Source organism: Electrophorus electricus, chromosome 13, assembly GCF_041902795.1.
Source record: "Electrophorus electricus isolate QZ-2024a chromosome 13, ASM4190279v1, whole genome shotgun sequence".
Taxonomy (NCBI): domain Eukaryota; kingdom Metazoa; phylum Chordata; class Actinopteri; order Gymnotiformes; family Gymnotidae; genus Electrophorus; species Electrophorus electricus.
In genome coordinates, this window is record NC_137509.1 from 18,495,370 (window position 1) to 18,513,581 (window position 18,212).

General features: G+C 36.0%; 13 pseudogenes; all 13 read left to right on the plus strand.

The window, feature by feature from the left end:
- Nucleotides 1-609: 609 nt before the first annotated feature.
- Nucleotides 610-728, plus strand: LOC145650416 (5S ribosomal RNA; annotated as a pseudogene).
- Nucleotides 729-1,828: 1,100 nt separating this feature from the next.
- LOC145648577 (5S ribosomal RNA) lies at nt 1,829-1,947 on the plus strand (annotated as a pseudogene).
- A 1,544-nt stretch (nt 1,948-3,491) lies between these two features.
- Nucleotides 3,492-3,610, plus strand: LOC145648578 (5S ribosomal RNA; annotated as a pseudogene).
- Nucleotides 3,611-5,593: 1,983 nt separating this feature from the next.
- LOC145648579 (5S ribosomal RNA) lies at nt 5,594-5,712 on the plus strand (annotated as a pseudogene).
- Nucleotides 5,713-6,817: 1,105 nt separating this feature from the next.
- On the plus strand, nt 6,818-6,936 carry LOC145648580 (5S ribosomal RNA; annotated as a pseudogene).
- A 1,101-nt stretch (nt 6,937-8,037) lies between these two features.
- Nucleotides 8,038-8,156, plus strand: LOC145648333 (5S ribosomal RNA; annotated as a pseudogene).
- A 1,105-nt stretch (nt 8,157-9,261) lies between these two features.
- On the plus strand, nt 9,262-9,380 carry LOC145648581 (5S ribosomal RNA; annotated as a pseudogene).
- Nucleotides 9,381-10,487: 1,107 nt separating this feature from the next.
- On the plus strand, nt 10,488-10,606 carry LOC145648583 (5S ribosomal RNA; annotated as a pseudogene).
- Nucleotides 10,607-11,711: 1,105 nt separating this feature from the next.
- On the plus strand, nt 11,712-11,830 carry LOC145648334 (5S ribosomal RNA; annotated as a pseudogene).
- A 667-nt stretch (nt 11,831-12,497) lies between these two features.
- LOC145648584 (5S ribosomal RNA) lies at nt 12,498-12,616 on the plus strand (annotated as a pseudogene).
- A 1,105-nt stretch (nt 12,617-13,721) lies between these two features.
- On the plus strand, nt 13,722-13,840 carry LOC145649936 (5S ribosomal RNA; annotated as a pseudogene).
- A 1,105-nt stretch (nt 13,841-14,945) lies between these two features.
- On the plus strand, nt 14,946-15,064 carry LOC145644959 (5S ribosomal RNA; annotated as a pseudogene).
- Nucleotides 15,065-17,924: 2,860 nt separating this feature from the next.
- Nucleotides 17,925-18,043, plus strand: LOC145644970 (5S ribosomal RNA; annotated as a pseudogene).
- The last annotated feature ends 169 nt before the right edge of the window (nt 18,044-18,212 follow it).

Below are 18,212 nucleotides of genomic sequence, written 5' to 3' on the forward strand. Positions count from 1 at the left end.
TCTATCTGTTAGCACCTTGGACTACGAGATGCTATAAGCTTCTCTTGCATCACTTTAATTTACTTTCAAGCTGACATGCTCAAATGTGAAGTGCAATGATTAATAAAAAAAACTATCTGTTAGCACCTGGGAATAGCAGATGCTGTAAGTTTTTGTTGCATCACTTTACTTTAATCTGCAACTGACAAGCTTGTATGTGAAGTGTACAGATTAAATAGAAATATTTTAGTACCAGGGAATAGCAGGTGCTGTAAGATTGTATTGCATCCCTTTAATTTATGTTCAAGCTATCATGTTCAAATTTGAAGTGCAGTGAATAATTAACTCAAACCATCTGTTAGCACCTGGGAATAGCCGATGCTGTAAGTTTTTTTTGCATCACTTTCATTTACTCTCCAACTCACATGCCTGAATGTGAAGTGCAGTGATTCATCAAAAAACTGTCTGTTAGTGCCTCCGTATACCAGATCTTGTAAGCTTTTATTGCATCATTTAATTTACATTCAAGATAACATTCTAGAATGTCAATTGCAGGGATTAATAAAAAAATTGTCAGATTGGTCTTTGATCATATTTGCTATGATTAGGCAATTTGAGTAAGCGTTTAAGGCTTACGGCCACATCAGCTTGAGAATGCCCAATCTCATCTGACATTGGAAGCTAAGCAAGTTTGGGCCTGGATAGTACTGAGGTGGGACCCTACCTAGGAATACCAGGTGCTGTAAGCTTTTCTTGCATCACTTTAATTTACTTTCAAGCTGACATGCTCAAATGTGAAGTGCAGTGATTAATAAAAAAAACTATCTGTTAGCACCTGGGAATAGCAGATGCTGTAATTTTTTTTGCATCACTTTCATTTACTCTCCAACTCACATGCCTGAATGTGAAGTGCAGTGATTCCTCAAAAATCTATCTGTTAGCACCTTGGACTACGAGATGCTGTAAGCTTCTCTTGCATCACTTTAATTTACTTTCAAGATGACATGCTAGGATGTGAAGTGCAGTGATTAATTAAAAAAACTATCTGTTAGCACCTGGGAATAGCAAATGCTGTAAGTTTTTGTTGCATCACTTTACTTTAATCTGCAACTGACAAGCTTGTATGTGAAGTGTACAGATTAAATAGAAATATTTTAGTACCAGGGAATAGCAGGTGCTGTAAGATTGTATTGCATCCCTTTAATTTATGTTCAAGCTATCATGTTCAAATTTGAAGTGCAGTGAATAATTAACTCAAACTATCTGTTAGCACCTGGGAATAGCAGATGCTGTAAGTTTTTTTTGCATCACTTTCATTTACTCTCCAACTCACATGCCTGAATGTGAAGTGCAGTGATTCATCAAAAAACTATATGTTAGCACATTGGACTACGAGATGCTGTAAGCTTCTCTTGCATCACTTTAATTAACTGTCAAGATGACATGCTAGGATGTGAAATGCAGTGATTAATTAAAAAAACTATCTGTTAGCACCTGGGAATAGCAGATGCTGTAAGTTTTTGTTGCATCACTTTACTTTAATCTGCAACTGACAAGCTTGTATGTGAAGTGTACAGATTAAATAGAAATATTTTAGTACCAGGGAATAGCAGGTGCTGTAAGATTGTTTGCATCCCTTTAATTTATGTTCAAGCTATCATGTTCAAATTTGAAGTACAGTGAATAATTAGTGCCTCCGTATACCAGATGTTGTAAGCTTTTATTGCATCATTTAATTACATTCAAGATAACATTCTAGAATGTCAAGTGCAGGGATTAATAAAAAAAATTGTCAGATTGGTCTTTGATCATATTTGCTATGATTAGGCAATTTGAGTAAGTGTTTAAGGCTTACGGCCACACCAGCTTGAGAACGCCCAATCTCCTCTGACCTTGGAAGCTAAGCAAGTTTGGGCCTGAATAGTACTGAGGTGGGACCCTACCTAGGAATACCAGGTGCTGTAAGCTTTTCTTGCATCACTTTAATTTACTTTCAAGCTGACATGCTCAAATGTGAAGTGCAGTGATTAATAAAAAAAACTATCTGTTAGCACCTGGGAATAGCAGATGCTGTAAGTTTTTTTTGCATCACTTTCATTTACTCTCCAACTCACATGCCTGAATGTGAAGTGCAGTGATTCCTCAAAAATCTATCTGTTAGCACCTTGGACTACGAGATGCTGTAAGCTTCTCTTGCATCACTTTAATTTACTTTCAAGATGACATGCTAGGATGTGAAGTGCAGTGATTAATTAAAAAAACTATCTGTTAGCACCTGGGAATAGCAAATGCTGTAAGTTTTTGTTGCATCACTTTACTTTAATCTGCAACTGACAAGCTTGTATGTGAAGTGTACAGATTAAATATAAATATTTTAGTACCAGGGAATAGCAGGTGCTGTAAGATTGTATTGCATCCCTTTAATTTATGTTCAAGCTATCATGTTCAAATTTGAAGTGCAGTGAATAATTAACTCAAACTATCTGTTAGCACCTGGGAATAGCAGATGCTGTAAGTTTTTTTTTGCATCACTTTCATTTACTCTCCAACTCACATGCCTGAATGTGAAGTGCAGTGATTCATCAAAAAACTATATGTTAGCACCTTGGACTACGAGATGTTGTAAGCTTCTCTTGCATCACTTTAATTTACTGTCAAGATGACATGCTAGGATGTGAAATGCAGTGATTAATTAAAAAACTATCTGTTAGCACCTGGGAATAGCAGATGCTGTAAGTTTTTGTTGTATCACTTTACTTTAATCTGCAACTGACAAGCTTGTATGTGAAGTGTACAGATTAAATAGAAATATTTTAGTACCAGGGAATAGCAGGTGCTGTAAGATTGTATTGCATCCCTTTAATTTATGTTCAAGCTATCATGTTCAAATTTGAAGTGCAGTGAATAATTAACTCAAACTATCTGTTAGCACCTGGGAATAGCAGATGCTGTTAGTTTTTTTTGCATCACTTTCATTTACTCTCCAACTCACATGCCTGAATGTGAAGTGCAGTGATTCATCAAAAAACTATATGTTAGCACATTGGACTACGAGATGCTGTAAGCTTCTCTTGCATCACTTTAATTAACTGTCAAGATGACATGCTAGGATGTGAAATGCAGTGATTAATTAAAAAAACTATCTGTTAGCACCTGGGAATAGCAGATGCTGTAAGTTTTTGTTGCATCACTTTAGTTTAATCTGCAACTGACAAGCTTGTATGTGAAGTGTACAGATTAAATAGAAATATTTTAGTACCAGGGAATAGCAGGTGCTGTAAGATTGTTTGCATCCCTTTAATTTATGTTCAAGCTATCATGTTCAAATTTGAAGTGCAGTGAATAATTAGTGCCTCCGTATACCAGCTCCGTATTGTAAGCTTTTATTGCATCATTTAATTACATTCAAGATAACATTCTAGAATGTCAAGTGCAGGGATTAATAAAAAAAATTGTCAGATTGGTCTTTGATCATATTTGCTATGATTAGGCAATTTGAGTAAGTGTTTAAGGCTTACGGCCACACCAGCTTGAGAACGCCCAATCTCCTCTGACCTTGGAAGCTAAGCAAGTTTGGGCCTGAATAGTACTGAGGTGGGACCCTACCTAGGAATACCAGGTGCTGTAAGCTTTTCTTGCATCACTTTAATTTACTTTCAAGCTGACATGCTCAAATGTGAAGTGCAGTGATTAATAAAAAAAACTATCTGTTAGCACCTGGGAATAGCAGATGCTGTAAGTTTTTTTTGCATCACTTTCATTTACTCTCCAACTCACATGCCTGAATGTGAAGTGCAGTGATTCCTCAAAAATCTATCTGTTAGCACCTTGGACTACGAGATGCTGTAAGCTTCTCTTGCATCACTTTAATTTACTTTCAAGATGACATGCTAGGATGTGAAGTGCAGTGATTAATTAAAAAAACTATCTGTTAGCACCTGGGAATAGCAAATGCTGTAAGTTTTTGTTGCATCACTTTACTTTAATCTGCAACTGACAAGCTTGTATGTGAAGTGTACAGATTAAATATAAATATTTTAGTACCAGGGAATAGCAGGTGCTGTAAGATTGTATTGCATCCCTTTAATTTATGTTCAAGCTATCATGTTCAAATTTGAAGTGCAGTGAATAATTAACTCAAACTATCTGTTAGCACCTGGGAATAGCAGATGCTGTAAGTTTTTTTTGCATCACTTTCATTTACTCTCCAACTCACATGCCTGAATGTGAAGTGCAGTGATTCATCAAAAAACTATATGTTAGCACCTTGGACTACGAGATGTTGTAAGCTTCTCTTGCATCACTTTAATTTACTGTCAAGATGACATGCTAGGATGTGAAATGCAGTGATTAATTAAAAAAACTATCTGTTAGCACCTGGGAATAGCAGATGCTGTAAGTTTTTGTTGTATCACTTTACTTTAATCTGCAACTGACAAGCTTGTATGTGAAGTGTACAGATTAAATAGAAATATTTTAGTACCAGGGAATAGCAGGTGCTGTAAGATTGTATTGCATCCCTTTAATTTATGTTCAAGCTATCATGTTCAAATTTGAAGTGCAGTGAATAATTAACTCAAACTATCTTTTAGCACCTGGGAATAGCAGATGCTGTAAGTTTTTTTTGCATCACTTTCATTTACTCTCCAACTCACATGCCTGAATGTGAAGTGCAGTGATTCATCAAAAAACTATATGTTAGCACCTTGGACTACGAGATGTTGTAAGCTTCTCTTGCATCACTTTAATTTACTGTCAAGATGACATGCTAGGATGTGAAATGCAGTGATTAATTAAAAAAACTATCTGTTAGCACCTGGGAATAGCAGATGCTGTAAGTTTTTGTTGTATCACTTTACTTTAATCTGCAACTGACAAGCTTGTATGTGAAGTGTACAGATTAAATAGAAATATTTTAGTACCAGGGAATAGCAGGTGCTGTAAGATTGTATTGCATCCCTTTAATTTATGTTCAAGCTATCATGTTCAAATTTGAAGTGCAGTGAATAATTAACTCAAACTATCTGTTAGCACCTGGGAATAGCAGATGCTGTAAGTTTTTTTTGCATCACTTTCATTTACTCTCCAACTCACATGCCTGAATGTGAAGTGCAGTGATTCATCAAAAAACTATATGTTAGCACATTGGACTACGAGATGCTGTAAGCTTCTCTTGCATCACTTTAATTAACTGTCAAGATGACATGCTAGGATGTGAAATGCAGTGATTAATTAAAAAAACTATCTGTTAGCACCTGGGAATAGCAGATGCTGTAAGTTTTTGTTGCATCACTTTACTTTAATCTGCAACTGACAAGCTTGTATGTGAAGTGTACAGATTAAATAGAAATATTTTAGTACCAGGGAATAGCAGGTGCTGTAAGATTGTTTGCATCCCTTTAATTTATGTTCAAGCTATCATGTTCAAATTTGAAGTACAGTGAATAATTAGTGCCTCCGTATACCAGCTCCGTATTGTAAGCTTTTATTGCATCATTTAATTACATTCAAGATAACATTCTAGAATGTCAAGTGCAGGGATTAATAAAAAAAATTGTCAGATTGGTCTTTGATCATATTTGCTATGATTAGGCAATTTGAGTAAGTGTTTAAGGCTTACGGCCACACCAGCTTGAGAACGCCCAATCTCCTCTGACCTTGGAAGCTAAGCAAGTTTGGGCCTGAATAGTACTGAGGTGGGACCCTACCTAGGAATACCAGGTGCTGTAAGCTTTTCTTGCATCACTTTAATTTACTTTCAAGCTGACATGCTCAAATGTGAAGTGCAGTGATTAATAAAAAAAACTATCTGTTAGCACCTGGGAATAGCAGATGCTGTAAGTTTTTTTTGCATCACTTTCATTTACTCTCCAACTCACATGCCTGAATGTGAAGTGCAGTGATTCATCAAAAAACTATATGTTAGCACCTTGGACTACGAGATGCTGTAAGCTTCTCTTGCATCACTTTAATTTACTGTCAAGATGACATGCTAGGATGTGAAATGCAGTGATTAATTAAAAAAACTATCTGTTAGCACCTGGGAATAGCAGATGCTGTAAGTTTTTGTTGCATCACTTTACTTTAATCTGCAACTGACAAGCTTGTATGTGAAGTGTACAGATTAAATAGAAATATTTTAGTACCAGGGAATAGCAGGTGCTGTAAGATTGTATTGCATCCCTTTAATTTATGTTCAAGCTATCATGTTCAAATTTGAAGTGCAGTGAATAATTAACTCAAACTATCTGTTAGCACCTGGGAATAGCAGATGCTGTAAGTTTTTTTTGCATCACTTTCATTTACTCTCCAACTCACATGCCTGAATGTGAAGTGCGGTGATTCATCAAAAAACTATATGTTAGCACATTGGACTACGAGATGCTGTAAGCTTCTCTTGCATCACTTTAATTAACTGTCAAGATGACATGCTAGGATGTGAAATGCAGTGATTAATTAAAAAAACTATCTGTTAGCACCTGGGAATAGCAGATGCTGTAAGTTTTTGTTGCATCACTTTACTTTAATCTGCAACTGACAAGCTTGTATGTGAAGTGTACAGATTAAATAGAAATATTTTAGTACCAGGGAATAGCAGGTGCTGTAAGATTGTTTGCATCCCTTTAATTTATGTTCAAGCTATCATGTTCAAATTTGAAGTACAGTGAATAATTAGTGCCTCCGTATACCAGCTCCGTATTGTAAGCTTTTATTGCATCATTTAATTACATTCAAGATAACATTCTAGAATGTCAAGTGCAGGGATTAATAAAAAAAATTGTCAGATTGGTCTTTGATCATATTTGCTATGATTAGGCAATTTGAGTAAGTGTTTAAGGCTTACGGCCACACCAGCTTGAGAACGCCCAATCTCCTCTGACCTTGGAAGCTAAGCAAGTTTGGGCCTGAATAGTACTGAGGTGGGACCCTACCTAGGAATACCAGGTGCTGTAAGCTTTTCTTGCATCACTTTAATTTACTTTCAAGCTGACATGCTCAAATGTGAAGTGCAGTGATTAATAAAAAAAACTATCTGTTAGCACCTGGGAATAGCAGATGCTGTAAGTTTTTTTTGCATCACTTTCATTTACTCTCCAACTCACATGCCTGAATGTGAAGTGCAGTGATTCATCAAAAAACTATATGTTAGCACCTTGGACTACGAGATGCTGTAAGCTTCTCTTGCATCACTTTAATTTACTGTCAAGATGACATGCTAGGATGTGAAATGCAGTGATTAATTAAAAAAACTATCTGTTAGCACCTGGGAATAGCAGATGCTGTAAGTTTTTGTTGCATCACTTTACTTTAATCTGCAACTGACAAGCTTGTATGTGAAGTGTACAGATTAAATAGAAATATTTTAGTACCAGGGAATAGCAGGTGCTGTAAGATTGTATTGCATCCCTTTAATTTATGTTCAAGCTATCATGTTCAAATTTGAAGTGCAGTGAATAATTAACTCAAACTATCTGTTAGCACCTGGGAATAGCAGATGCTGTAAGTTTTTTTTGCATCACTTTCATTTACTCTCCAACTCACATGCCTGAATGTGAAGTGCGGTGATTCATCAAAAAACTATATGTTAGCACATTGGACTACGAGATGCTGTAAGCTTCTCTTGCATCACTTTAATTAACTGTCAAGATGACATGCTAGGATGTGAAATGCAGTGATTAATTAAAAAAACTGTTAGCACCTGGGAATAGCAGATGCTGTAAGTTTTTGTTGCATCACTTTACTTTAATCTGCAACTGACAAGCTTGTATGTGAAGTGTACAGATTAAATAGAAATATTTTAGTACCAGGGAATAGCAGGTGCTGTAAGATTGTTTGCATCCCTTTAATTTATGTTCAAGCTATCATGTTCAAATTTGAAGTACAGTGAATAATTAGTGCCTCCGTATACCAGCTCCGTATTGTAAGCTTTTATTGCATCATTTAATTACATTCAAGATAACATTCTAGAATGTCAAGTGCAGGGATTAATAAAAAAAATTGTCAGATTGGTCTTTGATCATATTTGCTATGATTAGGCAATTTGAGTAAGTGTTTAAGGCTTACGGCCACACCAGCTTGAGAACGCCCAATCTCATCTGACCTTGGAAGCTAAGCAAGTTTGGGCCTGAATAGTACTGAGGTGGGAACCTACCTAGGAATACCAGGTGCTGTAAGATTTTCTTGCATCACTTTAATTTACTTTCAAGCTGACATGCTCAAATGTGAAGTGCAGTGATTAATAAAAAAAACTATCTGTTAGCACCTGGGAATAGCAGATGCTGTAAGTTTTTTTTGCATCACTTTCATTTACTCTCCAACTCACATGCCTGAATGTGAAGTGCAGTGATTCCTCAAAAATCTATCTGTTAACACCTTGGACTACGAGATGCTGTAAGCTTCTCTTGCATCACTTTAATTTACTTTCAAGATGACATGCTAGGATGTGAAGTGCAGTGATTAATTAAAAAAACTATCTGTTAGCATCTGGGAATAGCAGATGCTGTAAGTTTTTGTTGCATCACTTTACTTTAATCTGCAACTGACAAGCTTGTATGTGAAGTGTACAGATTAAATAGAAATATTTTAGTACCAGGGAATAGCAGGTGCTGTAAGATTGTATTGCATCCCTTTAATTTATGTTCAAGCTATCATGTTCAAATTTGAAGTGCAGTGAATAATTAACTCAAACTATCTGTTAGCACCTGGGAATAGCAGATGCTGTAAGTTTTTTTTGCATCACTTTCATTTACTCTCCAACTCACATGCCTGAATGTGAAGTGCAGTGATTCATCAAAAAACTATATGTTAGCACATTGGACTACGAGATGCTGTAAGCTTCTCTTGCATCAATTTAATTAATTGTCAAGATGACATGCTAGGATGTGAAATGCAGTGATTAATTAAAAAAACTATCTGTTAGCACCTGGTAATAGCAGATGCTGTAAGTTTTTGTTGCATCACTTTACTTTAATCTGCAACTGACAAGCTTGTATGTGAAGTGTACAGATTAAATAGAAATATTTTAGTACCAGGGAATAGCAGGTGCTGTAAGATTGTTTGCATCCCTTTAATTTATGTTCAAGCTATCATGTTCAAATTTGAAGTACAGTGAATAATTAGTGCCTCCGTATACCAGCTCCGTATTGTAAGCTTTTATTGCATCATTTAATTACATTCAAGATAACATTCTAGAATGTCAAGTGCAGGGATTAATAAAAAAAATTGTCAGATTGGTCTTTGATCATATTTGCTATGATTAGGCAATTTGAGTAAGTGTTTAAGGCTTACGGCCACACCAGCTTGAGAACGCCCAATCTCCTCTGACCTTGGAAGCTAAGCAAGTTTGGGCCTGAATAGTACTGAGGTGGGACCCTACCTAGGAATACCAGGTGCTGTAAGCTTTTCTTGCATCACTTTAATTTACTTTCAAGCTGACATGCTCAAATGTGAAGTGCAGTGATTAATAAAAAAAAACTATCTGTTAGCACCTGGGAATAGCAGATGCTGTAAGTTTTTTTTGCATCACTTTCATTTACTCTCCAACTCACATGCCTGAATGTGAAGTGCAGTGATTCCTCAAAAATCTATCTGGTAGCACCTTGGACTACGAGATGCTGTAAGCTTCTCTTGCATCACTTTAATTTACTTTCAAGATGACATGCTAGGATGTGAAGTGCAGTGATTAATTAAAAAAACTATCTGTTAGCACCTGGGAATAGCAAATGCTGTAAGTTTTTGTTGCATCACTTTACTTTAATCTGCAACTGACAAGCTTGTATGTGAAGAGTACAGATTAAATAGAAATATTTTAGTACCAGGGAATAGCAGGTGCTGTAAGATTGTATTGCATCCCTTTAATTTATGTTCAAGCTAACATGTTCAAATTTGAATTGCAGTGAATAATTAACTCAAACTATCTGTTAGCACCTGGGAATAGCAGATGCTGTAAGTTTTTTTTGCATCACTTTCATTTACTCTCCAACTCACATGCCTGAATGTGAAGTGCAGTGATTCATCAAAAAACTATATGTTAGCACCTTGGACTACGAGATGCTGTAAGCTTCTCTTGCATCACTTTAATTTACTGTCAAGATGACATGCTAGGATGTGAAATGCAGTGATTAATTAAAAAAACTATCTGTTAGCACCTGGGAATAGCAGATGCTGTAAGTTTTTGTTGCATCACTTTACTTTAATCTGCAACTGACAAGCTTGTATGTGAAGTGTACAGATTAAATAGAAATATTTTAGTACCAGGGAATAGCAGGTGCTGTAAGATTGTATTGCATCCCTTTAATTTATGTTCAAGCTATCATGTTCAAATTTGAAGTACAGTGAATAATTAGTGCCTCCGTATACCAGCTCCGTATTGTAAGCTTTTATTGCATCATTTAATTACATTCAAGATAACATTCTAGAATGTCAAGTGCAGGGATTAATAAAAAAAATTGTCAGATTGGTCTTTGATCATATTTGCTATGATTAGGCAATTTGAGTAAGTGTTTAAGGCTTACGGCCACACCAGCTTGAGAACGCCCAATCTCCTCTGACCTTGGAAGCTAAGCAAGTTTGGGCCTGAATAGTACTGAGGTGGGACCCTACCTAGGAATACCAGGTGCTGTAAGCTTTTCTTGCATCACTTTAATTTACTTTCAAGCTGACATGCTCAAATGTGAAGTGCAGTGATTAATAAAAAAAACTATCTGTTAGCACCTGGGAATAGCAGATGCTGTAAGTTTTTTTTGCATCACTTTCATTTACTCTCCAACTCACATGCCTGAATGTGAAGTGCAGTGATTCATCAAAAAACTATATGTTAGCACCTTGGACTACGAGATGCTGTAAGCTTCTCTTGCATCACTTTAATTTACTGTCAAGATGACATGCTAGGATGTGAAATGCAGTGATTAATTAAAAAAACTATCTGTTAGCACCTGGGAATAGCAGATGCTGTAAGTTTTTGTTGCATCACTTTACTTTAATCTGCAACTGACAAGCTTGTATGTGAAGTGTACAGATTAAATAGAAATATTTTAGTACCAGGGAATAGCAGGTGCTGTAAGATTGTATTGCATCCCTTTAATTTATGTTCAAGCTATCATGTTCAAATTTGAAGTGCAGTGAATAATTAACTCAAACTATCTGTTAGCACCTGGGAATAGCAGATGCTGTAAGTTTTTTTTGCATCACTTTCATTTACTCTCCAACTCACATGCCTGAATGTGAAGTGCGGTGATTCATCAAAAAACTATATGTTAGCACATTGGACTACGAGATGCTGTAAGCTTCTCTTGCATCACTTTAATTAACTGTCAAGATGACATGCTAGGATGTGAAATGCAGTGATTAATTAAAAAAACTATCTGTTAGCACCTGGGAATAGCAGATGCTGTAAGTTTTTGTTGCATCACTTTACTTTAATCTGCAACTGACAAGCTTGTATGTGAAGTGTACAGATTAAATAGAAATATTTTAGTACCAGGGAATAGCAGGTGCTGTAAGATTGTTTGCATCCCTTTAATTTATGTTCAAGCTATCATGTTCAAATTTGAAGTACAGTGAATAATTAGTGCCTCCGTATACCAGCTCCGTATTGTAAGCTTTTATTGCATCATTTAATTACATTCAAGATAACATTCTAGAATGTCAAGTGCAGGGATTAATAAAAAAAATTGTCAGATTGGTCTTTGATCATATTTGCTATGATTAGGCAATTTGAGTAAGTGTTTAAGGCTTACGGCCACACCAGCTTGAGAACGCCCAATCTCATCTGACCTTGGAAGCTAAGCAAGTTTGGGCCTGAATAGTACTGAGGTGGGAACCTACCTAGGAATACCAGGTGCTGTAAGATTTTCTTGCATCACTTTAATTTACTTTCAAGCTGACATGCTCAAATGTGAAGTGCAGTGATTAATAAAAAAAACTATCTGTTAGCACCTGGGAATAGCAGATGCTGTAAGTTTTTTTTGCATCACTTTCATTTACTCTCCAACTCACATGCCTGAATGTGAAGTGCAGTGATTCCTCAAAAATCTATCTGTTAGCACCTTGGACTACGAGATGCTGTAAGCTTCTCTTGCATCACTTTAATTTACTTTCAAGATGACATGCTAGGATGTGAAGTGCAGTGATTAATTAAAAAAACTATCTGTTAGCATCTGGGAATAGCAGATGCTGTAAGTTTTTGTTGCATCACTTTACTTTAATCTGCAACTGACAAGCTTGTATGTGAAGTGTACAGATTAAATAGAAATATTTTAGTACCAGGGAATAGCAGGTGCTGTAAGATTGTATTGCATCCCTTTAATTTATGTTCAAGCTATCATGTTCAAATTTGAAGTACAGTGAATAATTAGTGCCTCCGTATACCAGCTCCGTATTGTAAGCTTTTATTGCATCATTTAATTACATTCAAGATAACATTCTAGAATGTCAAGTGCAGGGATTAATAAAAAAAATTGTCAGATTGGTCTTTGATCATATTTGCTATGATTAGGCAATTTGAGTAAGTGTTTAAGGCTTACGGCCACACCAGCTTGAGAACGCCCAATCTCCTCTGACCTTGGAAGCTAAGCAAGTTTGGGCCTGAATAGTACTGAGGTGGGACCCTACCTAGGAATACCAGGTGCTGTAAGCTTTTCTTGCATCACTTTAATTTACTTTCAAGCTGACATGCTCAAATGTGAAGTGCAGTGATTAATAAAAAAAACTATCTGTTAGCACCTGGGAATAGCAGATGCTGTAAGTTTTTTTTGCATCACTTTCATTTACTCTCCAACTCACATGCCTGAATGTGAAGTGCAGTGATTCCTCAAAAATCTATCTGTTAGCACCTTGGACTACGAGATGCTGTAAGCTTCTCTTGCATCACTTTAATTTACTTTCAAGATGACATGCTAGGATGTGAAGTGCAGTGATTAATTAAAAAAACTATCTGTTAGCACCTGGGAATAGCAGATGCTGTAAGTTTTTGTTGCATCACTTTACTTTAATCTGCAACTGACAAGCTTGTATGTGAAGTGTACAGATTAAATATAAATATTTTAGTACCAGGGAATAGCAGGTGCTGTAAGATTGTATTGCATCCCTTTAATTTATGTTCAAGCTATCATGTTCAAATTTGAAGTGCAGTGAATAATTAACTCAAACTATCTGTTAGCACCTGGGAATAGCAGATGCTGTAAGTTTTTTTTGCATCACTTTCATTTACTCTCCAACTCACATGCCTGAATGTGAAGTGCAGTGATTCATCAAAAAACTATATGTTAGCACATTGGACTACGAGATGCTGTAAGCTTCTCTTGCATCAATTTAATTAATTGTCAAGATGACATGCTAGGATGTGAAATGCAGTGATTAATTAAAAAAACTATCTGTTAGCACCTGGTAATAGCAGATGCTGTAAGTTTTTGTTGCATCACTTTACTTTAATCTGCAACTGACAAGCTTGTATGTGAAGTGTACAGATTAAATAGAAATATTTTAGTACCAGGGAATAGCAGGTGCTGTAAGATTGTTTGCATCCCTTTAATTTATGTTCAAGCTATCATGTTCAAATTTGAAGTACAGTGAATAATTAGTGCCTCCGTATACCAGCTCCGTATTGTAAGCTTTTATTGCATCATTTAATTACATTCAAGATAACATTCTAGAATGTCAAGTGCAGGGATTAATAAAAAAAATTGTCAGATTGGTCTTTGATCATATTTGCTATGATTAGGCAATTTGAGTAAGTGTTTAAGGCTTACGGCCACACCAGCTTGAGAACGCCCAATCTCCTCTGACCTTGGAAGCTAAGCAAGTTTGGGTCTGAATAGTACTGAGGTGGGACCCTACCTAGGAATACCAGGTGCTGTAAGCTTTTCTTGCATCACTTTAATTTACTTTCAAGCTGACATGCTCAAATGTGAAGTGCAGTGATTAATAAAAAAAACTATCTGTTAGCACCTGGGAATAGCAGATGCTGTAAGTTTTTTTTGCATCACTTTCATTTACTCTCCAACTCACATGCCTGAATGTGAAGTGCAGTGATTCCTCAAAAATCTATCTGTTAGCACCTTGGACTACGAGATGCTGTAAGCTTCTCTTGCATCACTTTAATTTACTTTCAAGATGACATGCTAGGATGTGAAGTGCAGTGATTAATTAAAAAAACTATCTGTTAGCACCTGGGAATAGCAGATGCTGTAAGTTTTTGTTGCATCACTTTACTTTAATCTGCAACTGACAAGCTTGTATGTGAAGTGTACAGATTAAATAGAAATATTTTAGTACCAGGGAATAGCAGGTGCTGTAAGATTGTATTGCATCCCTTTAATTTATGTTCAAGCTATCATGTTCAAATTTGAAGTGCAGTGAATAATTAACTCAAACTATCTGTTAGCACCTGGGAATAGCAGATGCTGTAAGTTTTTTTTGCATCACTTTCATTTACTCTCCAACTCACATGCCTGAATGTGAAGTGCAGTGATTCCTCAAAAATCTATCTGTTAGCACCTTGGACTACGAGATGCTGTAAGCTTCTCTTGCATCACTTTAATTTACTTTCAAGATGACATGCTAGGATGTGAAGTGCAGTGATTAATTAAAAAAACTATCTGTTAGCACCTGGGAATAGCAGATGCTGTAAGTTTTTGTTGCATCACTTTACTTTAATCTGCAACTGACAAGCTTGTATGTGAAGTGTACAGATTAAATAGAAATATTTTAGTACCAGGGAATAGCAGGTGCTGTAAGATTGTTTGCATACCTTTAATTTATGTTCAAGCTATCATGTTCAAATTTGAAGTACAGTGAATAATTAGTGCCTCCGTATACCAGGTCCGTATTGTAAGCTTTTATTGCATCATTTAATTACATTCAAGATAACATTCTAGAATGTCAAGTGCAGGGATTAATAAAAAAAATTGTCAGATTGGTCTTTGATCATATTTGCTATGATTAGGCAATTTGAGTAAGTGTTTAAGGCTTACGGCCACACCAGCTTGAGAACGCCCAATCTCATCTGACCTTGGAAGCTAAGCAAGTTTGGGCCTGAATAGTACTGAGGTGGGACCCTACCTAGGAATACCAGGTGCTGTAAGCTTTTCTTGCATCACTTTAATTTACTTTCAAGCTGACATGCTCAAATGTGAAGTGCAGTGATTAATAAAAAAAACTATCTGTTAGCACCTGGGAATAGCAGATGCTGTAAGTTTTTTTTGCATCACTTTCATTTATTCTCCAACTCACATGCCTGAATGTGAAGTGCAGTGATTCCTCAAAAATCTATCTGTTAGCACCTTGGACTACGAGATGCTGTAAGCTTCTCTTGCATCACTTTAATTTACTTTCAAGATGACATGCTAGGATGTGAAGTGCAGTGATTAATTAAAAAAACTATCTGTTAGCACCTGGGAATAGCAAATGCTGTAAGTTTTTGTTGCATCACTTTACTTTAATCTGCAACTGACAAGCTTGTATGTGAAGTGTACAGATTAAATAGAAATATTTTAGAACCAGGGAATAGCAGGTGCTGTAAGATTGTGTTGCATCCCTTTAATTTATGTTCAAGCTATCATGTTCTAATTTGAAGTGCAGTGAATAATTAACTCAAACTATCTGTTAGCACCTGGGAATAGCAGATGCTGTAAGTTTTTTTTGCATCACTTTCATTTACTCTCCAACTCACATGCCTGAATGTGAAGTGCAGTGATTCATCAAAAAACTATATGTTAGCACCTTGGACTACGAGATGCTGTAAGCTTCTCTTGCATCACTTTAATTTACTGTCAAGATGACATGCTAGGATGTGAAATGCAGTGATTAATTAAAAAAACTATCTGTTAGCACCTGGGAATAGCAGATGCTGTAAGTTTTTGTTGCATCACTTTACTTTAATCTGCAACTGACAAGCTTGTATGTGAAGTGTACAGATTAAAAATAAATATTTTAGTACCAGGGAATAGCAGGTGCTGTAAGATTGTATTGCATCCCTTTAATTTATGTTCAAGCTATCATGTTCAAATTTGAAGTGCAGTGAATAATTAACTCAAACTATCTGTTAGCACCTGGGAATAGCAGATGCTGTAAGTTTTTTTTGCATCACTTTCATTTACTCTCCAACTCACATGCCTGAATGTGAAGTGCAGTGATTCATCAAAAAACTATATGTTAGCACCTTGGACTACGAGATGCTGTAAGCTTCTCTTGCATCACTTTAATTTACTGTCAAGATGACATGCTAGGATGTGAAATGCAGTGATTAATTAAAAAAACTATCTGTTAGCACCTGGGAATAGCAGATGCTGTAAGTTTTTGTTGCATCACTTTACTTTAATCTGCAACTGACAAGCTTGTATGTGAAGTGTACAGATTAAATAGAAATATTTTAGTACCAGGGAATAGCAGGTGCTGTAAGATTGTATTGCATCCCTTTAATTTATGTTCAAGCTATCATGTTCAAATTTGAAGTGCAGTGAATAATTAACTCAAACTATCTGTTAGCACCTGGGAATAGCAGATGCTGTAAGTTTTTTTTGCATCACTTTCATTTACTCTCCAACTCACATGCCTGAATGTGAAGTGCAGTGATTCATCAAAAAACTGTCTGTTAGTGCCTCCGTATACCAGATGTTGTAAGCTTTTATTGCATCATTTAATTTACATTCAAGATAACATGCTAGAATGTCAATTGCAGGGATTAATAAAAAAAACTATCTGTTAGCACCTGGGAATAGCAGATGCTGTAAGTTTTTGTTGCATCACTTTACTTTAATCTGCAACTGACAAGCTTGTATGTGAAGTGTACAGATTAAAAATAAATATTTTAGTACCAGGGAATAGCAGGTGCTGTAAGATTGTATTGCATCCCTTTAATTTATGTTCAAGCTATCATGTTCAAATTTGAAGTGCAGTGAATAATTAACTCAAACTATCTGTTAGCACCTGGGAATAGCAGATGCTGTAAGTTTTTTTTGCATCACTTTCATTTACTCTCCAACTCACATGCCTGAATGTGAAGTGCAGTGATTCATCAAAAAACTATATGTTAGCACCTTGGACTACGAGATGCTGTAAGCTTCTCTTGCATCACTTTAATTTACTGTCAAGATGACATGCTAGGATGTGAAATGCAGTGATTAATTAAAAAAACTATCTGTTAGCACCTGGGAATAGCAGATGCTGTAAGTTTTTGTTGCATCACTTTACTTTAATCTGCAACTGACAAGCTTGTATGTGAAGTGTACAGATTAAATAGAAATATTTTAGTACCAGGGAATAGCAGGTGCTGTAAGATTGTATTGCATCCCTTTAATTTATGTTCAAGCTATCATGTTCAAATTTGAAGTGCAGTGAATAATTAACTCAAACTATCTGTTAGCACCTGGGAATAGCAGATGCTGTAAGTTTTTTTTGCATCACTTTCATTTACTCTCCAACTCACATGCCTGAATGTGAAGTGCAGTGATTCCTCAAAAATCTATCTGTTAGCACCTTGGACTACGAGATGCTGTAAGCTTCTCTTGCATCACTTTAATTTACTTTCAAGATGACATGCTAGGATGTGAAGTGCAGTGATTAATTAAAAAAACTATCTGTTAGCACCTGGGAATAGCAGATGCTGTAAGTTTTTGTTGCATCACTTTACTTTAATCTGCAACTGACAAGCTTGTATGTGAAGTGTACAGATTAAATAGAAATATTTTAGTACCAGGGAATAGCAGGTGCTGTAAGATTGTTTGCATACCTTTAATTTATGTTCAAGCTATCATGTTCAAATTTGAAGTACAGTGAATAATTAGTGCCTCCGTATACCAGCTCCGTATTGTAAGCTTTTATTGCATCATTTAATTACATTCAAGATAACATTCTAGAATGTCAAGTGCAGGGATTAATAAAAAAAATTGTCAGATTGGTCTTTGATCATATTTGCTATGATTAGGCAATTTGAGTAAGTGTTTAAGGCTTACGGCCACACCAGCTTGAGAACGCCCAATCTCATCTGACCTTGGAAGCTAAGCAAGTTTGGGCCTGAATAGTACTGAGGTGGGACCCTACCTAGGAATACCAGGTGCTGTAAGCTTTTCTTGCATCACTTTAATTTACTTTCAAGCTGACATGCTCAAATGTGAAGTGCAGTGATTAATAAAAAAAACTATCTGTTAGCACCTGGGAATAGCAGATGCTGTAAGTTTTTTTTGCATCACTTTCATTTATTCTCCAACTCACATGCCTGAATGTGAAGTGCAGTG